The sequence below is a fragment of the Capsicum annuum genome, chromosome 4, assembly GCF_002878395.1.
Source record: "Capsicum annuum cultivar UCD-10X-F1 chromosome 4, UCD10Xv1.1, whole genome shotgun sequence".
NCBI lineage: Eukaryota > Viridiplantae > Streptophyta > Magnoliopsida > Solanales > Solanaceae > Capsicum > Capsicum annuum.
The window spans coordinates 927,397-950,829 of record NC_061114.1 but is presented as its reverse complement, the minus strand read 5'-3'; positions in this window follow the sequence as shown (position 1 = coordinate 950,829).

Below are 23,433 nucleotides of genomic sequence, written 5' to 3'. Positions count from 1 at the left end.
TGCCGTTTCGCCCGTTTGACCACCCAAATTGCCCTAAAACCCAGAAAAGCCAACACTAGGCCGCTCCACAGCCCTCCTGGACAGCCCGATTGATTTTTGGCAGAAACCACGCACGGTACTCTGGCCCACTTCTAAAACCGTAGGCTATAGCACACTGATTAAGCCCAAAAATTGCCCGTTTGCGCCGTTTTGGAAGTTTTACCACCAAAACCGCCCAAATAACCACAAAGGCCTACACTAAGCGTGTCCCTTGCTTCTCTGGGTTAGCCCGGTAGATTTTCGACCTAAATCACGCCCGGTCCCCAGGCCCACCCCCAAAACGATGGGCTATAGCACACTTATTTGGCCCAAAAATTGTTCGTTCGCGCCATTTCGCCAGTTTGACCACCCAAACCGCCCAAAAAACCATAAAGGCCCACACTAAGCTGCTCCCCTACCTCCCTGGGGCAGCCCGATCAATTTTCGGCCAAAATCACGCTCGGCACCCGGGCCCACCCCCAAAACAGTGTGCTATAGCACATTAACTTGGCTCAGAATGGTCCGTTCATGCTGTTTCGCCCGTTTGACCATCCAAAACGCCCAAAAAAACACAAAGGCCTACAAAAGGCTGTTCCCCAATCTCCCTGGGGAAGCCCGATCGATTTTTCGCATAATTCCCGCCCGCCCCTAGGCTCACCCTTAAAACCGTAGGCTATAGCATACCGATTTGTACCGAAAATGGCCCGTTCACGTTGTTTTTCCCATTTGACGACCCAAACCGCCTAAAAAATCATAAAGGCCCACACTAGGCTGTTCCCCAGCCTCTCTGGGGAAGCCCGGTTGATTTTCGGCCAAAATCCCGCCCATCCACCGGGCCCACCCCTAAAATCATGGGTTATAGCACACCGATTTGACAAGAAATTTCCTCGTTCGCGTTGTTTCACCCGTTTGACCATCCAAACTATCAAAAACCCATAAAGGCCCACACTAGGACACTCCCTAGCCTCCCTGGGGCAGCCTGATTGATTTTCAGCAAAAATACGCCCGACCCCTAGGCCCACCCCAAAAACCGTGGGCTATAGCACACCGATTAGGCTAGAAAATGGTCTATTCGTGCCATTTTGGCTGTTTGACCACCCAAAAAACCAAAAATGCATACACTAGGCCGCTCTCCATCCTCAATGGGGCAACCCAGTCGATATTCGGCCAAAATCACGCACAACCCCCTAGCCTACCCCCAAAATCGTGGGCTATAGCATGCTAATTTGGCATGAAAATGTCCCGTCCGCGCCATTTTGCCTGTTTAACCACCTAAACCGCCCAAAAACTAAAAAGGCCCATACTAGGCCGCTCTCCAGCCTCCCTGGGGTGGCCCGGTTGATCTTCGTCCAAAATCACGTCCGGCCCCCGGATCCACCCCTAAAATCGTAGGCTATAGCACACTCATTTAGCTCGAAAATGGCCCGTTCACGCCGTTTTGCCCGTTTGACCACCCAAACTGCCCAAAAACCACAAAGGCAAATACTATGTCGCTCTCCAGCCTCAATGGGGCAGGCCGGTTGATTTTTGGTAAAACCGCGCCCAGCCCCCTGGCCTAGCCCCAAAACCGTGGGCTATAACATACTGACTTGGCACGAAAATGTCACGTCCGCGCCGTTTTGCCCGTTTTACCACCTAAACCACACAAAATCCAAAAATGCCCATATTAGGCCGCTCTCTAGCCTTTCTGGAGCGGCTCGGTCGATTTTCGGCCAAAACCTCACCCGGCCCTGGGCCCACCTCTAAAATCATACGCTATAGAAAACCTATTTAACCCAAAAATGGCCCGTTCGCGCCGTTTCCACCATTTGACTAACCAAACCACCCAAAAAATCATAAAGGCCCACACTAGGTCGCTCTTCAGCCTCCCTGGAGAAGCCCGATTGATTATTGACCAAAAGCACGCCCGGCCCACGGGCCCACCCTAAAACCGTGGGCTATAGCACACCGATTAGGCCTCAAAATAGTCGGTTTGTGCCGTTTTGCCCGTTTGACCACCCAAACCGCCCAAACAACAATAAAGGCCCACACTAGTCCGCTCCCAGCCTCCTTGGGGCAGCCCGATCGATTTTAGGCCAAAATCAAGCCCGGCCCCTGGGCCCACCTTAGAAATCGTAGGGCATAGCACACCATTTTGCCTAAAAAATAGTCCGTTCGCGCCGTTTCGCCCGGTTGACCATCCAAACCGCCCAAAAAACCATAAAGGCCCACACTAAGCCACTCTCCAGCCTCCCTGGGGCAGCCTAGTCGATTTTCAACCAAAATAATGCCCGGCTCCCAGGTCCAGTCCCAAAACCATGGGCTATAGCATACCGATTTGGCCCAAAAATGGCCCATTCGCACCATTTTGCCCGTTTGACGACCTAAACCGCCCAAAAAACATAAAGGCCCACACTAGGCCGCTCTCCAGCCTCCTTCAGGGAAGCCCGATTGATTTTTGGCCTAAATCACACCCGACCCCGGGCCCACCCCCAAAACCATAGGCTATAACACATCGATTTGGCCCGAAAATAGCCCGTTCGCGCCATTTCGCCCGTTTGACCACCCAAACCGCTTAAAAAACAAAAAAGGCCCATACTAGGCCGCTCCACAGCCTCCCAGGGGCAGCCGACTCAATTTTTGGCCAAAATCACGTCCGACCCCGGGCCCACCCCCAAAATCGTGGGCTAGAGCAATCGATTGGCCAGAAAATGGCTCGTTCGCACCGTTTCGCAAGTTTGACCACCCAAACAACCCGAAAAAATGCAAAGGCCTACACTAGGCCTCTCCCCAGCCTCCTTGGCGTAGCCCGATCGATTTTTAGCAAAAACCACGCACGTCCCTCGGGCCTACCCCCAAAACCGTGGCCTATAGCATATCGATTTAGCCTGAAAATGGCTCGTTCGTGCCGTTTCGCTTGTTTGACCACCCAAACCACGCAAAAAACCACAAAGGACTGCACAAGGCTGCTCTCCATCCTCCCTGGCGCAGCCCGATTGATTTTCGGCCAAAATCACGATCGGAACCTGGGACCACCCCCAAAATCATTGGCTATAGCACACCGATTTTGGCAGAAAATAGCTTGTTTGCGCCGTTTCGCCCGTTTGAGCATCCAAACCCCCAAAAAAACCATAAAAGCCCACACTAGGTCGCTCCCCGGCCTTTCTGGGGTAGCCCAGTCGATTTTCGGCCAAAATCACGCAAGGATTTTGGTCCTACCCCTAAAACCGTGGGCTATAGCACATCGATTTTGCCCCAAAATAGCCCGTTCACGCCATTTCGCCCGTTTGACCACCCAAACTGCCCAAAAAATGAAAAAGAACCATACTAGGCCACTCCCCAGCCTCCCTGGGGAAGCTCGATCGATTTTGGGTCAAAATCACGCCCAGCCCCAGGGCCTACCCCTATTACTGTGGGCTATAGCACACCGATTTGGCAAAAAAATGGCCCGTTAGTGCTGTTTCACCCGTTTGACCACCCAAACTGCCAAAAACACACAAAGGCCTACACTAGGACGCTCCCCAACCTCCCTGGGGCAGCCTGATCTATTTTTTGCCAAAATCACGCCTGGCCTCTAGGCCGACCTCCAAAACCATGGGCTATAGGATATCGATTTGGCCCAAAATTGGTCTGTTCGTGCCGTTTTGCCCGTTTGACCGCCCAAAAAATAAAAAAAGGCATACACTAGGCATCCCCTAAGCCTTAATGGGCTACCTTAGTCGATTTTCAACCAAAATCACGCACGGCCCCCTAGCCTATCCCCAAAATCGTGGGCTATAGTATGCTGATTTGGCACAAAATTGGTCCGTTCGTGCCGTTTTGACCGTTTGACCGCCCAAAAAATAAAAAAGGCATACACTAGGCATCCCCTAACCTTAATGGGCTAACTTAGTTGATTTTCAACCAAAATCACGCACGGCCCCCTAGCCTATTCCCAAAACCGTGGGCTATAGTATGCTGATTTGGCATGAAAATACCCCGTCCACGCCGATTTGCTCGTTTGACTACCTAAACCGCCCAAAAAATCAAAAAGGACCATACTAGGCTGCTCTCCAGCCTCCCTGGGGAGGCTCGGTCGATCTTCGACCAAAATCATGCCCGGCCCCTAGACCCATCCCTAAAATCGATGGCTATAGCATACTAATTTAGCTCGCAAATAGCCCGTTCACGCCGTTTTGCCCATTTGACCACCCAAACCGCCCAGAAAACCACCAAGGCCCATACTAGGGCCGTTCCCCCGCCTCCCTGAGGCAGCTCGGATGATTTTCATCCCAAATCATGCATGACCCATGGGCCCACCCCAAAATCATGGGATATACCACACCGATTTAACCTAAAAATGGCCCGTTCACACCGTTTCGCCCGGTTGACCACTCAAACCACCCAAAAAACCACACAGGCCCACACTAGGCCGCTCCACAGCCTCCCTTGGCAGCCCAGTTGATTTTTGGCCAAAATAACGCTCGACCCTCGGGCCCACTCCCAAAACCATGGGCTATAGCATACCGATTTGGCTCGAAAATGGCCCTTCATGCCATTTTGCCTGTTTGACGACCCAAACTTACCCAAAAACCACAAAGGCTAACACTTGTCCGCTCCCCACCCTCCCTGGCAGCCCGATTGATTTTCGGCCAATATAACGCCCGACCCTTGGGCCTACCCCCAAAACCGTAGCTATAGCACACCGATTTAGCATGAAAATGGCCCGTTTACGTCGTTTCGCCTGTTTGACCACCCAATCCGCTAAAAAAAAGGCCCACACTAGGCCGCTCTCCAGCCTTCCTAGGGAAGCCGGTTAATTTTTAGAAAAAATCATACCCGGCCCCAGGGACCACCCCTAAAATCGTGGGTTATAGCACACCGATTTGGCTAGAAAATGGCCCGTTCGTGCCGTTTCGCCTGTTTGACCACCCAAACCGCCCAAAAAACCACAAAGGCCCATACTAGGCTGCTCTCCAGCCTCCCAGGGGCAGCCCGATCAATTTTTGGCCAAAACCACACCCAGCCCTCGAGCCTATCCCTAAAACCGTGGGCTATAGCATATTGATTTGGCCCAAAAATGGCCCGTTCGCTCCGTTTGACCGCTCAAACCACCCAAAAACACACAAAGGCTCACACTACGCCGCTCCCCAGCTTCCCTGGCTAGCCCGGTCGATTTTCATCCAAAATCATTCCCGTTCCACAGGCCCACCCCCAAAGCCGTGGGCTACAACACACCAATTTGGCTCGAAAATGGCCCATTCATATCGTTTCGCCCATTTGACCACCCAAAAAACCATAAAGACATACACTAGGCCTCTCTCCAGCCTTAATGGGGGCTGTCCGATCGATTTTCGGCCAAAATCACGCTCGGCTCCCTGGCCCACCGTAAAAAACTTGGGCTATAACACACCGATTTGGCCCGAAAATGACTCTTTGCCATTTTGCCCGTTTGACTACCTAAACTACCCAAAAAATCACATAGGCCCACACTAGGCTGCTCCCCAGCCTCCCTAGGGCAGACCAGTCGATATTCAGCCAAAATCATGCTCGACCCTTGGGCCTACCCCAAAATCGTGGCCTATTACAAACCGATTTGACTCAAAAATAGCTAGTTCGCGCCGTTTCGCTCGTTTGACCACCCAAACAGCCCAAAAAACCACAAAGACATATACTAGGCTACTCCCTAGCATCCAAAGGGCAGCCTGGTCAAATTTGGACCAAAACGAAGCCCGTCCCCCGGTCCCACACCCAAAATTATAGGCTATAGTACATCAATTTGGCCCAAAAATGGTCCGTTTGCTCCGTTTAGCCCGTTTGACCACCCAAACCACCCGAAAACCACAAAGGCCCACACTAGGCCGCTCCCCAGCCATCCTGGGCAGCCATATCGATTTTTGATCAAAATCACGCTCGCCCCCTGAGCCCACCCCTAAAATCATGGGCTATAGAACACTGATTTGGGCCAAAAATGACTCGTTCACACCGTTTCACCCATTTGACCACCCAGAAAACACAAAGGCCCACACTAGGCCGCTCTCCAGCCTCCCTGGGGCAGCCCAGTTGATTTTCAACCAAAATCACGCCCAGCCCCCAAGCCCACCGCAAAATTGTGGGCAGCACATCGATTTGGCCTAAAAATGGCCCGTTCACGCCGTTAATCCCATTTGAGCACCCAAACCGCCCAAAAAATCATAAAGGCCCACACTAGGCTACTCCTACCCTCCCTGGAGCAGCCCGATTGATTTTTTGCCAAAATCACGCACACCCCTCGGGCTCACCCCCAAAATCGTGGGGTATAGCAGACCGATTTGGCCTAAAAATAGTCTGTTCGCACCGTTTCGCCTAGTTGACCACCCAAACCGCCCAAAAAATAACAAAGGCCCACACTAGGCTGCTCCCTAGCCTCCCTGGGGCAGTCCGATCGATTTTTTACAAAAATAATGCCCGTCTCTCGGGCATTCTCCCAAAACCATAGGATATAGCTCACCGATTTGGCCTAAAAATGGCCCGTTAGCTCGATTTTGTCCGTTTGAAGACCTTAACCGCCCAAAAAATCATAAAGGCCTACACTAGGCCGCCCCCCAGCTTCCCTAGGGCAGACAGATTAATTTTAGACCAAATCACTCCCGAACTCCGAGCCCACCCATAAAATCATAGGCTATAGCTCACTGATTTGGGCTGAAAATGGCCCGTTTGCGCCATTTCACCCATTTGACCACCCAAACCGCCCAAAAAATCACAAAGGCATACACTAGAACACTCCCCAGCCTCCCTGGGGCAGCCCTATTGATTTTTGCCCAAAACAATGCCCGTCCCCCAGGCCCACACCCAAAACCGTGGGCTATAGCACACCGACTTTGCTTGAAAATGATTCGTTCTCGCCGTTTCACAGGTTTGACCACCCGAATCGCCCAAAAAACTACAAAGGCCCACACTAGGCTGCTCTCCATCCTCCATTGGGCAACCCGATCTATTATTGGCAAAAATAGCACCCGGCCCCCGGGCCCACCCCAAAATTGTGAGCTATAGCACACTAATTTAGCCCAAAAATCGCTCGTTTACATCGTTTTACCCGTTTGACCACCCGAACTGCTCACCAGCCTCCCTGGGGCAGCTCGGTCGATTTTCAGCAAAAATCACGCCCGGCCCCCGAACCCACTCCTAAAATCGTGGGCTATAGCAAATCGATTTAGCCCCAAAATTGCCCATTCGCGCCGTTTGATGACCCAAACCACCCAAAAAACCACAAAGGCCTCCACTAGGCCGCTCCCTAGCCTTCCTAGGGCGGCCCGATTACTTTTCGGCCAAAATCACGCCCAACTCCCAGGTCCACCCCCAAAACCGTGAGCTATAGAACATCGATTTAGCCCAAAAATGGCCCGTTCGCGCCGTTTTACACATTTGACCACCCAAACCGCCCAAAAAATAACAAAGGCCCACACTAGGCCGCTCCCCAGCCTCCCAGGGGCAGCCCGATTGATTTTTGGCAAAAATCACACCCGACCACTGGGACCACACATAACACTGTGGGCAAATAACACACCGATTTGGCCAAAAAATGAACCGTTCACACCGTTTGGCCTGTTTGACCACCCAAACCGCCTAAAAACCACAAAGGCCCACACTAGGCTGCGCCCCAGCCTCCCAGGGGACGCCTGGTCAATTTTCGGCTAAAATAACGCTTGGCCCCCGGGCCTACCCCCAAAACCGCAAGCTATAGTACATCGATTTGGCCCGAAAATGGCTCAATCGCACCGTTTTGCCTGTTTGACCTCCCAAACTACCCAAAAAACCACAAAGGCATACACTAGGCCGCTCCACTGCCTCCATGGGACAGCCTAGTCGATTTTCGGCCAAAATCATGCCTGCCCCCAGGCCCATCTCCAAAACTGTGGGCAGCACACCTATTTGGCCTGAAAATGGCCCGTTCGCGCAATTTTACCCTTTTGACCACCCAAACTGCCCAAACAACCACAAAGGCATACACTAGGCCGCTCCCCAGCCTTCCTTGGGCAGTCCGATCGATTTTCAACTAAAACCATGCTCGTTACCCGGAACTACCCCTAAAATCGTGGGCTAAAGCATACTGATTTGGCCTGAAAATAGCCGATTCACACTGTTTCGGCCGTTTGACTACCCAAACTACCCAAAAAAACACAAAGGTCCACACTAAGTTGCTTCCTATCCTCCCTGGGTAGCCCGATCAATTTTTGGTCAAAATCACGCTCGGCCCCTTAGTCCACCCCCAAAACCATGGGATATAGCTCACCGATTTGGTCAAAAATGGCCCGTTCATGCCGTTTCGCCCGTTTGACCACCCAAATCGCCCAAAAAACAATAAAGGCCCACACTAGATGGCTCTCCAGCCTCCTTGAGGGAGCCCGGTCGATTTTTGTCCTAAACTATGCCCGACCTCCAGGTCCACCCCCAAAACCTTGGGCTATGGCACACCTATTTGGCCAAAAAATGGACCGTTTGAACCGTTTGACCACCCAAACCACCCAAAAAACCATAAAGGCCCACACTAGGCCGCTCCCTCGCCTCCTAGGGGCATCCCGATCGATTATCAGAAAAAACCACGCCTGGCCCCCAGGGTAGCCCGATCGATTTTCGGCCAAAATTACGCCCAGACCCCTCGCCCACCCCTGAAACTTTGGAATATAGCACACCGATTTGGTCCAAAAGTGACCCGTTGGCGTCGTTTCCCCCCCCCCCCCCCCATACTAGGCCGTTCCCCAGCCTCCCTAGGGCTGCTTGGTCGATTCTTGGCCAAAACCGCACCCAGCCACTGATCCCACTACCAAAACCGTGGGCTATAGCACACCGATTTGGTCCGAAAATTGGCCATTCACCCCGTTTCGCCCGTTTGACCACCCAAATCGCCCAAAAAACCACAAAGGCATACACTAGGCCGCTCCCCAGCCTCCATGGGGCAGCCCGATTGATTTTCGGCCAAAATCATGCCCCGGCTCCTGGGCCCACCCCCAAAATCGTGGACTATAGCACACCAATTGGCCCAAAAATGGCTCGTTCGCATCGTTTCATCCGTTTGAAGATATAAATAGCCAAAAAAACACAAAAGCCCATACTAGGACGCTACCCAGCCTCCCTAGGGCAGCCCGGTCAATTTTTGGCCAAAACCACACCCGGCCCTCAGGCCTACCCTTAAAATCTGGGCTATAGCATATTGATTTGGCCCAAAAATGGCCCGTTCATGCCATTTCGCCCGTTTGACCACCCAAACCACCCCAAAACAGACAAAGGCCTACACTAGGCCGCTCCCCAGCTTTCTTGGCCAGCCCGATCGATTTTCAGCCAAAATAATGCCCGGACCAGAGGCCCACCCCCAAAGCCGTGGGCTACAACACACCAATTTGGCCCAAAAATGGCCCATTCACATCGTTTTGCCCGTTTGACCACCCAAAAAACCACAAAGATAAACATTAGGCCTCTCTCTAGCCTTAATGAGGGCAGCTCGATCGATTTTCGGCCAAAATCACGCCCGGCTCCCTGGACAACCCCAAAATCATGGCCTATTGCACACCGATTTGACTCAAAAATAGCTCGTTCGCGCCATTTTGCTCGTTTGACCACCCAAACAGCCCAAAAAAACACAAAGACATACACTGGGCTGCTCCCTAGAATCCCAAGGGCAGCCCGATCAATTTTGGACCAAAACGACGCCTGTCCCCCGGGCCCACACCAAAAACTGTAGGGTATAGTAAATCAATTTGGCCTAAAAATGGCCCATTTGCTCTGTTTAGCTCGTTTGACCACCCAAACTGCCCGAAAACCACAAAGGTCCACACTAGGTCGCTCCCCATCCATCCTGGGGTAGCCTGATCGATTTTTGATCAAAATCACGCTCGCCCCCGAACCCACCCCCAAAATTATGGGCTATAGAACACTGATTTGGGCCAAAAATGGCCCAGTCACACCGTTTCACCACCAAAATCGCCCCAAAAAACACAAAGGCCCACACTAGGCCGCTCTCCAGCCTCCCTAGGGCAGCCTAGTTGATTTTCAACCAAAATCACACCCAGCCCCCGAGCCCACCACAAAACCGTGGGCTATAGCACATAGAGTTGGCCTAAAAATGGCCCGTTCACGTCGTTTTGCCCATTTGAGCACCCAAACCACCCAAAAAACCATAAAGGCCCACACTAGGCTGCTCCTACCCTCCCTGGGGTAGCCCGATCGATTTTTGGCCAAAATCACGCCCAGCCCTCGGGCTCACCCCCAAATTCGTTGGGTATAGCAGACCGATTTGGCCCAAAAATAGTCTGTTCGTGCTGTTTCGCCCAGTTGACCACCCAAACCGCCAAAAAAACCATAAAGGCCCACACTAGGCCACTCCCTAGCCTCACTGGGGAAGTCTGATCGATTTTCGACCAAAATAATGCCTGACTCCCAGGCCTTATCCCAAAACCATAGGAAATAGCACACCAATTTGGCCTGAAAATGGCCCGTTTGCTCCGTTTTGCCAGTTTGAAGACCTTAACCGCCCAAAAAACAATAAAGACCAACACTAGGCCGCCCCCCAACTTCCCTGGGAAAGTCAGATTAATTTTTGACCAAATCATGCTCGAGCCCTGAGTCCACCCACAAAATCGTAGGCTATAGCATACCGATTTGGGCTGAAAATGGACCGTTCATGCCATTTCGCCCGTTTGACCACCCAAACCACCCAAAAAATCACAAAGGTCCACATTAGGCCGCTCCCCAGCCTCCCCGGGGCAGCTCGATCAATTTTTAGCCAAAATCACGCCCGACTCTCGGGCCCACCCTAAAACCTGTGGGCTATGCATAGCGATTTGGCCCGAAAAAGGTTGGTTCATGCCATTTCACACGTTTGACCACCCAAACTGCCCATAAAACTACAAAGACCCACACTAGTCTATTTCCTAGCCTCCATGGGGCAGCCCGGTCGATTTTTTGCCAAAACAAGGCCCACCCCTAAAACCGTGGGCTATAGAACACCGATTTGGCCTGAAAACGGCCCGTTCGCGCCGTTTCAACCGTTTGACCACACAAACCGCCCAAAAAAACATAAAGGCCCACACTAGACTGCTCTCTCGCATCCTTGGAGCATACCGATCAATTTTTACCCAAAATCATGCCCAACCCTCGTGCCCATCTCCAAAACCGTGTGCCCGAAAATGGCCCGTTTGCGCCGTTTCGCCCGTTTGACAACCCAAACCGCCCAAAACCACAAAGACCCACACTTGGACGCTCCCCAGCCTCCCTAGGGCAGCCTTGTCGATTTTCGACCAAAATCATGCCAGGCACCCAAGCTCAGCCCAAAATTGTGAGCTATAACACACCGATTTGACCAAAAATGACATAATTGTGTCGTTTTGCTGACCACCCAAACCGCCCAAAAAACCACAAAAGCATATACTAGGCCACTACCCAGCCTCAATGGGGCAGGCTGATGATTTTCGGCCAAAATCACGCCTGGCCCCCTTATTGACCCCCAAAACAGTGGACTATAGCACACCGATTTGGCTCAAAAATGGCCTGTTCGTGCTACTTCGCCCGTTTGACCAACTAAACCACCCAAAAAATCACAAAGGCCCATACTAGGCCGCTCTACAGCCTCCTCGTGAAAGCCCGATTGATTATAGACCAAAACCACGCCAAAAAAGGGCCCATTCATAGCACTTTACCTGTTTGACGACCCAAACCGCCCAAAAAACATAAAGGCCCACACTAGGCCACTCCCTAGCCTCCCTGGGGGTAGCACGATTAATTTTTGGCTAAAATCACACTGGACCCCGGAGCCCACATCCAAGACCGTGGGCTAAAGCACACTGATTTGGCTCAAAAATGGCCCGTTCGCGTCGTTTCGACCGTTAAACTATCCAAACCGCCCTAAAAACTACCAAGGCCCATACTATGCCACTCTCCAGCCTCCCTGGGGTAGCCCAATCAATTTTTGACAAAAACCATGCCTGGTCCTCTGGCCTACCGCCAAAACCATAGGCTATAGCAAATCAATTTAGCCCAAACTTAGCCCGTTCGCACCGTTTGTTCTGGTTGACCACCCAAAAAACCTCAAAGGCCCAAACTAGGCTGCTTATAGCCTCCTTGGGGCATCTCGGTTGATTTTTGACCAAAACAACGCCCGACCCCCGAGCCCACCCCCCAAAAAATGGGCTATAGCACCCTGATTTGGCCCAAAAATGGCATGTTCGCGCTGTTTTGCTCATTTGACGACCCAAACCGCCTAAAACATCATAAAGAACCACACTAGGCCGCTCCCCAGCCTCCCTGGGCAAGCTCGGTTAATTTTTGGCCAAAATCCCGCCCATTCCCCGATCCAAACCTAATATCGTGGGCTATAGCACACCGATTTGATAAGAAAATTGCCCGTTCGCATTGTTTCACCCGTTTGACCACCCAAACCGTCAAAAACCCACAAAGGCCCACACTAGGATGCTCCCCAACCTCCCTGGGGCAGATCGGTTGATTTTCGGCCAAAATCACGCCCGACCCCTAGGCCCACCTCCAAAACTGTAGGCTATAGCACACCGATTTAGCCCAAAAATATTCTGTTCGTGCCATTTTGCCCGTTTGACCACCCAAACCACCCAAAAAACTAAAAAGGTATACACTAGGCCGCTCCCAGCCTCAATGGGGAAACCCAGTCGATTTTCGGCCAAAATTACGCACGGCCCCCTAGCCTACCCCCAAAATCGTGGGCTATAGCATGCCGATTTGGCACAAAAATGTCTCGTCCGCGCCGTTTTGCCAATTTGACAATCCAAACCGCTCAAAAATCAAAAATCCCCATACTAGGCCGCTCTTCAGCCTCCCTGGGGCGGCCCGGTCGATCTTTGGCCAAAATCAGGCCCGGACCCGGACCTACCCTTAAAATCGTAGGCTACAGCATACCGATTTGGCCCAAAAATAGCCCGTTCACGCCGTTTTGATCGTTTGACCACCCAAACCGCCCAAAAAATCACAAAGGCATATACTATGCCACTCTCCAGCCTCAATGGGGCAGGCCGGTCGATTTTTGGTAAAACCACGCCCGGCCCCCTGGCCTACCCCCAAAATCGTGGGTATAGCATGCTTATTTGGCACGAAAATGTCCCATCTGCACCATTTTTCTTGTTCGACCACACTAGGCCACTCCCCCGCCTCCCTAGGCAGCCCCGGTTGATTTTCAGCCAAAACCACACTCGACCCCAGGCCCACCTCCAAAACCATAGGCTATAGCAAATCGATTTGGCCTAAAAATGGCCCGTTTGCGTCGTTTCTCCAGTTTCACCAACCAAACCACCCAAAATATCACAAAGGCCCATACTAGGCCGCTCTCCAACCTCTCTGGGGAAGCCCGATTGATTATCGACAAAAACCATGATCGGCCCTCGGGTCCACCCTTAAACCGTGGGCTATAGCACACCAATTTGGCCCCAAAATATCTCGTTCGCGCCGTTTCACCCGTTTGACCACCCAAACAGCCTAAAAACCATAAAGGCCCACACTAGTCTGCTCCCAGCCTTCCTGGGGCAACCTGATCGACTTAAGGCCAAAATCATGCCCCGCCCCAAGGGCCACCTTCAAAATCGTAGGGTATAGCACATCGGTTTATTTAAAAAATAGCCCGTTCGTGCTATTTCGCCCGGTTGACCACCCAAACTGCCCAAAAAATCACAAAAGCCAACACTAAGCCGTTCTCCAACCTCCCTGGGCAGCCTAGTTGATTTTGGACCAAAATAATGCCTGGCTCCCAGGCCCACTCTCAAAACCATGGGCTATAGCACATCAATTTGGCCTGAAAATGGCCCATTCGCACCGTTTTACCAGTTTAACGACCCAAACCCCCAAAATCATGGCCTATAGCACACCAATTTGGCCAAAAAATGGCCTGTTCGCGCCGTTTCGCCCGTTTGACCATCCAAACTCCCCAAAAAACCACAAAAGCCCACACTATGCCGCTCCCCAACTTCCCTGGGGTAGCCCGATCAATTTTCGGCCAAAACCACGCCAGGCTATTGGGACTACCCTTAAAACCGTGGGCTATAGCATATCGATTTCGCCTGAAAATGGCTCGTTCATGCCATTTCACCCTTTTGACCACCCAAACCGCCCAAAAAATAAAAAAGGCCCACACTAGGCCGCTCCCTAGCCTCCCTGCAGAAGCTCGGTGGATTTTTGGTCAAATTCACGCCCAGCCCCAGGGCCCACCCCTATTACTGTGGGCTATAGCACACCGATTTGGCAAGAAAATGGCCCGTTCACGCTGTTTCACCCGTTTGATCACCCAAACTACCAAAAAACTACAAAGGCCTACACTAGGACGCTCCCCAACCTCCCTAGGGTAGCCCGATCAATTTTCGACCAAAATCACGCTCGGCCCATGGGTCCATCTCCAAAACCATGGGTTATAACACAACGATTTGGCCCAAAAATAGTTCGTTGGTGCCGTTTTACCCGTTTGACCACCCAAATCTCCTAAAAAATAAAAAAGGCATACACTAGGCCGCTCCCAGGCCTCAATGGGGTAACCCAGTCGGTTTTCGACCAAAATCACGCATGTTCCCCTAGCCTACCCCCAAAACCGTGGGTTATAGCATACTGATTTGGCACAAAAATGTCCCATCCGCACTGTTTTGCCCGTTTGACTACCCAAACCGCCTAAAAAACCAAAAAGAACCACACTAGGCCGCTCTCCAGCCACTCTGGGGTGGGTCGGTCGATCTTCGACCAAAACCATGCCCGTCTCCCAGACCCACCCCTAAAATTGTGGGCTATAGCACACTGATTTTACCCGCAAATAGCCCGTTTATGCCGTTTTGCCCGTTTGACCACCCAAACCGCCCAAAAATCCACTAAGGCCCATACTAGGTCATTTCCCCGCCTCCCTAGGGTAGCTCGGATGATGTTCATCAGAAACCACGCATGACCCATGGGCCCACTCCTAAAATCGGGGGATATACCATACCAATTTGGCCAGAAAATGGTCCGTCCGTGCGGTTTCGCCTGTTTGACCACCCAAAAAACCACAAAGGCCCACACTAGGCCGCTCCCCAACCTCCCTGGGACAGCCCGATCAATTTTTAGCCAGAACCACACCCGGCCCTCGGGCCTAACCTTAAAACCGTGGGCTATAGCATATTAATTTAGCCCAAAGATGGCCCGTTCGTGCTGTTTCACCCGTTTGACCACCAAAACCGCCCAAAAGCACACAAAGGCCCACACTAGGCCGCTCCTCAGCCTCCCTGGCCTGCCCGATCGATTTTCATCCAAAATCATGCCTAACCCATGGGCCCACCCCCAAAGCCATGGGCTACAACACACCAATTTGGCCCGAAAATAGCCCATTCGCGTTGTTTCGTCTGTTTGACCACCAAAAAAACCACAAAGACATACACTAGGCCTCTTTCCAGCCTTAATAGGGGTAGCGCAGTTAATTTTCGACCAAAATCACGCCCGGCTCCCTAGCCCACCTTAAAAAATGTGGGCTATAACACACCGATTTGGCCCGAAAATGGCCCGTTGTCATTTTGCTCGTTTGACGACCTAAACCACCCAAAAAATCACATAGGCCCACACTAGGTTACTCCCCAGTCTCCCTGGGGCAGACTAATCAATTTTTAGCCAAAATCACGCCCGACCCTCGGGACCACCCCAAAATTATGGCCTATTGCACATCGATTTGGCTCGAAAATAGCTCGTTCGTGCCGTTTCGCCCGTTTGACCACCCAAACAATCCGAAGAAAACAAAAAGACATACACTAGGCTGCTCCCCAACATCCCAAGGGCAGCCCAGTCAATTTTGGGCCAAAATGACGCCCGTCCCCTGGGCCCACACCTAAAACTGTATGCTACAACACATCAATTTGGCCCAAAAATGACCCATTTGTTCCGTTTCGCCCGTTTGACCACCCAAACCGCTCGAAAGAACACAAAGGCCCACACTAGGCTGCTCTCCAAATATCCTGGGATACCCCGATTGATTTTCAAGCAAAATCACGCTCGCCCCTTGAGCCCACCCATAAAATCATGGGCTATAGAACACTGATTTGGCCCAAAAATGGCCCGTTCGCGCCGTTTCACTCGTTTGACCACCCAAACCGCCCAAAAAAATACAAAGGCCCACACTAGGCGGCTCTCAAACCTCCCTGAGGCAGCCCGGTTGATTTTTGACTAAAATCACGCCCAACCCCTAGGGCCACCAAAAAATCGTGGGCTATAGCATATCGATTTGGCCAAAAAAATGGCCAGGTCATGCCGTTTTACCCATTTGAGCACCCAAACCGCCTAAAAAAACCATAAAGGCCCACATTAGGCCGCTCCTAGCCTCCCTGGGGCAGCTCGATAGATTTTAGGCCAAAATCACGCCCAGCCCTCGGGCTCACCCCTAAAACCGTGGGGTATAGCAGACCGATTTGGCCCAAAAGTAGTCCGTTCGTGCCGTTTCACCCAATTGACCACCCAAACCGCTCAAAAAACCACAAAGGCCCACACTAAGCCGTTCCCTAGCCTCCATGGGGCAGCCCGGTCGATTTTCAAAAAAAAATAATGCCCGAATCTTGAGTCCTCACCCAAAACCATGGGATATAGCACACCGATTTGGTCTGAAAATGGCCCGTTTGCTCCATTTTTCCCGTTTGACGACCTTAACCGTCCAAAAACCCATAAAGGCCCACACTAGGCCGCCCCTAACTTCCCTGGGGTAGACAGATTGATTTTCGACCAAATCATGCCCGAGCCCCGATCCCACCCACAAAATCGTAGGCCTTAGCACACCGATTTGGCCAGAAAATGGCCCGTTCGTGCTATTTTCCCATTTGACCACCAAAACCACCCAAAAAATCACAAAGGCATATACTAAGACGCTCCCCAGCCTCCCCGGGGAAGACCTATGGATTTTCACCCAAAACAACGCTCGTCCCCCAGGCTCACACCCAAAATCGTGGGCAATAGTACACCGACTTAGCCTAAAAAAGACTCGTTCCCGCTGTTTCACCTGTTTGACCACCCGAACCGCCCAAAAACTACAAAGGCCCACACTAGGCCACTCTCCAGCCTTTCTTGGGCAACTCGATCGATTATTGGCCAAAACCACACCCGGCCCCCGGGTGTGCCCCCGTGCCCACCCCCAAAACCGTGGGCTATAGCACACCGATTTGGTCCAAAAATTGCTCGTTCACGTTGTTTCGCTCGTTTGAGCACCCAAATCGCCCAAAAAGCCACAAAGGCCCACACTAGGCTGCGCCCCAGCCTCCCAGGGGCAGCCTAGTCAATTTTTGGCCAAAATAACATCTTGCCCCCGGGTCCACCCTTAAAACCATAAGCTATAGTACATCGATTTAGCCCAAAAATGGCTCAATCGCGTTGTTTCACCCGTTTGACCTCCCAAACTGCCAAAAAACCCACAAAGGCATATACTAGGCCGTTTTTCTGCTTCCATGGGACAGCCCTGTCGATTTTCGGCTAAAATAACGCCTGCCCCCATGTCCACCCCCAAAACCGTAGGCTATAGCACACTGATTTGGCCCGAATGGCCTGTTCACACCATTTTGTCCATTTGACTACCTAAACCACTCAAAAAAACCATAAAGGCCCATACTAGGCTGCCCCCAAGCCTCCCTGGGGCAGCCCGATCAATTTTAAACAAAAATCACGCCTGACCACGAGCCCACCCCAAAACCGTAGGCTATAGCACACCTATTTAGCCTGAAAATGGCCCGTTCGCGCAGTTTTTCCCTTTAGACCATCCAAATCGCCCAAAAAACCACAAAGGCATACACTAGGCCGCTCCCCAGCCTCCCTTGGAAAGTCCGATCGATTTTCGGGCAAAACCATGCTCGTTCCCCAGGCCCACCCCCAAAATCGTGGACTAAAGTATATCGATTTAGAGTGAAAATAGCCCGTTTGACTACCCAAAAAAAAACATAAAGGCCCACACTAGGTCGCTCCCCAGCCTCCCTAGGTAGCCCGGTTGATTTTCGGTCAAAATAATGCTCGGCCCCTTGGCCCACCCCCAAAACCATGGGATATAGCTCACCAATTTGGCCCAAAAATGGCCCGTTCGCGCCGTTTAGCCCATTTGACGACCCAAACTGCCCTAAAAATAATAAAGACCCACACCAGGCCGCTCCCCAGCCTCCCTGGGGCAGCCCGGTCATTTTCGACCAAATTCAATCCTGGCCCACCCCAAAAACTATGAGCTATAGCACATCGATTTAGCCCAAAAATGGCCCGTTCGGGCCGTTTCCCCCATTTGACCACCCAAACCGCCTAAACAAAGGCCCATACTAAGCCACTCCCCAGCCCCCCTGGGGCAGCCTGGTCATTTTTTTGCCAAATTCAAGCCCGGCCCCCGGGCCCACCCTTAAAATCGTGAGCTATAGCACATCGATTTACCCCAAAAATGGCTCGTTCGTGTCGTTTTGCCCGTTTGACCACCCAAATCACCCAAAAAACCACAAAGGCATACACTAGGAAGCTTCTCGGCCTCCATGGGTAGCCCGATTGAATTTTGGCTAAAATCACGCCGGCCCCTGGGTCCATCCCCCAAAATCGTGCTATAGCACACCGATTTACCCCGAAAATAGCTCGTTCACATTGTTTTACCGGTTTGACGACCTAAACCTCCCAAAAAACCACAAAGGCCCACACTAGGCCACTCTCCAGCCTCTCTAGGGTAGCTGGACTCCCGAGCCCACCCACAAAATTGTTGGCTTTAGCACACCGATTTAACCCAAAAATAGCTCCTCGCGCCATTTTGCCTGTTCGACAACCCAAACCGCCCAAAAAACCATAAAGGTTCACACTACGAAACTCTCCAGCCTCTTTCCGGCAGCCCGGTCAATTTTTGGCCAAAATCACGCCCGAACCCCGAGCTCACCCCTAAAATCATGGGCTAAAGCACACCTATTTGGCCCAAAAATGGCCCGTTTACGCTGGTTTGCCCAATTAACGACCCAAACCGCCCAAAAAACCATAAAGGCCCACACTAGGTCGCTCCCTAGCCTCCCTTAGGCAGCTAGGTCGATTTTCAAAAAAAAATCACGCCCGAGTCACCCCCAAAACCGTGGGCTACAGCACACTGATTTGGCCTGAAAATGGCTCGTTCGCGCCGTTTTGCCCGTTTGACCACCAAAATCGCCCAAAAGCCCACAAATACCCACACTAGATCGCTCCCCAGCCTCCCTTGGGAAGCCCGATAAAGTTTTGACCAAAATCACGCCTAGCCCCCGAGCCCACCCCCAAAACCATGGGCTATAGCACATAGATTTGGCCAAAAAAAAGGCCCGTTCGCGCCATTTCGCCCGTTTGACCAACCAAACTGACCAAAAAACCACAAAGGCCCATACTAGGCCACTCCCCTGTATCCCTGGGTAGCTCGGCTGATTTTCGACCAAAATCACGCTCGGCCCCCATGCCCACCCCCAAAATCGTGGGATATAGCACTTCGATTTGGCCCAAAAATGGCCCGTTCATGCTATTTCGCCCATTTGACAACCCAAACCTCCCTAAAAATAATAAAATCCCACACTAGGCCACTCCCAGCCTCCCTAGGCAGCCTGGTCGATTTTTGGCCAAAATTACTCCCGGCCCCAAGGCCCACCCCCAAAACCGTAAGCTATAGCACATTGATTTAGCCCAAAAATGTTTCATTCACACCGTTTCGTCCGTTAGACCACCCAAAAAATCACAAAGGCCCACACTAGGCCGCTCTCCAGCCTCCCTATGGTAGACCGATAGATTTTTGGCCAAAACTACACCCGACCTTCGGGCCCACCCCCCAAACCGTGGACTATAGCATACTGATTTGGCTCAAAAATGGCCCATTCACGCTGTTTCGCTCTTTTGACCACCCAATCCTCCTAAAAAACCACAAAGTCCCCCACTAGGCCGCTCTCTAGCCTCTCTTGGGCAGCCCGATCGATTTTCAGCGAAAATCACGCCCGAACCCCTAGCCCATCCCAAAACCATGGGCTATAAGCACACCAATTTGGCCCAAAAAAGGCCCGTTCGAGTCGTTTCGCCTGTTTGTCCACCCAAACCACCCAAAAAACCACAAAGGCATACACTAGGCCGCTCCACAGCCTCCCTGGGGCAGCCTGGTCGATTTTCAATCAAAATCACGCTAGGCCCCTAGGCCCATCCCCAAAACAGTGGGTTATAGCACACTAAGTTGGCACGAAAATGGTCCGTTCGCTCTATTTCGCCCGTTTGACCTCCCAAACCATCCAAAAAACCACTAAGGCCCACACTAGGTCGCTCCTCAACCTCTTTGGGGAAGCCCGATTCATTTTCGACCAAAATTATGCCTGGACCCCGCGCCCACCCCTAAAACAGTAGGCTATATCACATCGACTTTGCCCAAAAATGGCCCGTTCGTGCTGTTTCGCCCGTTTGACCACTCAAACTGACCAAAAATAATACAAAGGCCCACACTAGGACGCTCAACAGCCTCCCTGGGGCAGCCCGATCGATTTTTAACCAAAACCATGCCCGTCCCCCAGGCCCACCCCCAAAACTGTAGGCTATAGCACACAAATTTGGCCCCAAAATAGCCTGTTCGCGCCATTTCGCTCGTTTGATAACCCAAATCGCCCAAAACCCTACAAAGGCCCACACTAGGCCGCTCTCCAGCCTCGCTGGGGAAGGCCGGTTGATTTTTGGCAAAAATCACGCCTGGCCCCCGAGCCCACCCCCAAAACCATAAGCTATAGCATACCGATTTGGCCCCAAAATGGCCCGTTCATGTCATTTCGCCTGTTTCACCACCCAAATCGCCAAAAAAACCATAAGGCCCATACTAGGCCGCTCCTCAGCCTCCCTAGGCATCCCGGTCAATTTTTGGCAAAAACCAAGCCCAGTCCCCTTGCCCACACCAAAAACATGGGCTATAGTACAGTGATTAGGTCTGAAAATGGCCCGTTAGCTCTGTTTCGCCTGTTCGACCACCCAAACCGCCCAAAAAAATACAAAGGCCCACACTAGGCCGCTCTCCAGACTCCCTAGGGTAGCCTGATCGATTTTCGCCAAAACCACGCCCGGCCCCCAGGCCCACCCCCAAAACTGTGGGCTATAGAACTCCAATTTGGCCTGAAAATGGTCCGTTTGCGCCGTTTTTCCCGTTTGACCATCCAAAAAAACACAAACACCCACACTAGGTCGCTCCCCCGCAGCCTTGGGGCAACCCGGTATATTTTCGAAGAAAATCACGCTCGACCCTCGTGCCCACCCCAAATACCATGGGCTATAGCACACCGATTTGGCCCAAAAATGGTCCGTTCACGCTGTTTCACCCGTTTAACGACCCAAATCGCCCAAAAACCCACAAAGGCCCATACTAGGCCGCTCCCCAGCCTCCCTGGGCAGCCTGGTTGATTTTTGGCCAAAATTAAGCTCGGCCCCCTTGCCAATCCCCAAAACTGTGAGCTATAGCACACCGATTTAGCCAAAAAGGCCTGTTCGCGCCGTTTCGCCCGTTTGACCACCCAAACCGCCCAAAAAAACACAAAGGCATACACTAGGCCGCTCCCCATCCTCCAGGAGCAGCCTGGTCAATTTTTAGCAGAAATGATGGCCGACCCCTAGGCCCAACCCTAAAATCGTAGGTTATAGCTCACCGATTCAGCCCAAAAATGGCCTGTTCATGCCGTTTCACCCGTTTGACCACCCAAACCGCCCAAATAAGCACAAAGGCATACACTAGGCCGCTCCCCAGACTCCCTGAGGCAGCCCGATCGATTTTCGGCCAAAACCACACCCGTCCCCCGGGCCTACACCCAAAACCGTGGGCTATAGCACACCGATTTTGCCCAAAAATTGCCCGTTCGCATCGTTTCGCACGTTTGACCACCCAAATCGCCCAAAAAACCATAAAGGCCCATACTAGGCCGCTCCCCAACCTCCCTGTGGTAGCCCGGTCGATTTTCGATCAAAATTACGCTTGACCCCCAGGCCCACCCCCAAAACCGTAGGCTATAGCACACCGATTTAGCCCAAAAATGGGCCGTTCGGGTCATTTCGCCTGTTTGACCACCCAAATTGCCCAAAAAGACATAAAGGCCCACACTAGGCCGCTCTCCAACCTCCCTGAGGCAGCCCAATCAATTTTCGGTCAAAACCACGCTCGGCCCCCAGGCCCACCCTAAAATCTTGGGCTATAGCACACTGATTTGGTCTGAAAATGGCCCGTTTGCGCCGTTTCGCCCATTTGACCATTCAAACTGCCCAAAAAAACACAAAAGCCTATACTAGGCCACTCCCCAACCTCCCTGGGCAGCCCGATTGATTTTCAGCCAAAAACACGCCCGTCCCCCAGGCCCACCTCCAAAATCGTGGGCTATAGCACATCGATTTGACCTGAAAATGGCTCGTTCGCGCCGTTTCGCCCATTTGACCTCCCAAACCGCCCAAAAAAACACAAAGGCCCACACTAGGCCGCATCCCTGGGCAGCCCGATCAATTTTCGATCAAAATCACGCCCGATCCCTATGCCCACCCCCGAAAACCGTGGGCTATAGCATACCAATTTGGCTTGAAAATTGTCAGTTCACGTCATTTTGCCCGTTTGGCGACCCAAACCGCCCAAAACACAACAAAGGCCCATACATGGCCGCTCCCCGGCCTCCCTAGGGAAGCCTGGTCGATTTTTGACCAAAGTCATGCCCAACCCCCGGGCGCACCCCCAAAACCGTGAGCTATAGCACACCGATTTGGCTCGAAAATGGTCCGTTCGCGTTGTTTCGCCCGTGTGACAACCTAAACCGCCCAAAAACCACAAAGGCATACACTAGGCCACTCCCCAGCTTCCATGGGGTAGGCCAGTCAATTTTTCGCCTAAATCACGCTCGGCCCCCAGGCCCACCCCAAAAATCATGGGCTATCGCACACCGATTTTGCCCAAAAATAGCCCGTTCGCGTCGTTTTGCCTGTTTGACGATCTAAACCGCCCAAAAAACCACAAAGGCCCACACTAGGCTGCTCCACAGCCTCCCTGGGGCAACCCGATCGATTTTTATCCAAAATCACGCCCGACCCCTGGGCCCAAGCCAAAATCGTGGGCTATAGCACACCGATTTACCCCAAAAATGGCCTGTTCGCATCGTTTTGCCTTTTTGACCACCCAAACCGCCCAGAAAATCACAAAGGCATACACTAGGCCGTTCCCCAGCCTCCCTAGGGCAACCCGATCGATTTTCGGCCAAAACCACATTCGTTCCCCAGGCCCACACCCAAAACCATAGGCTATAGCATACTGATTTGTCCTGAAAATGGCTCGTTCGCACCGTTTCGCCCGTTTGACCACCCAAACCACCCAAAAAATCACAAAGTCCCATACTAGGCCGCTCCCCAGCCTTTCTATGGCAGCCCGATCGATTTTCGCTCAAAATCACGCTTGGCCCTCGATCCCACCCTCAAAACCATGGGCTATAACACACCGATTTGGCCCGAAAATGGCCTATTCACGCCGTT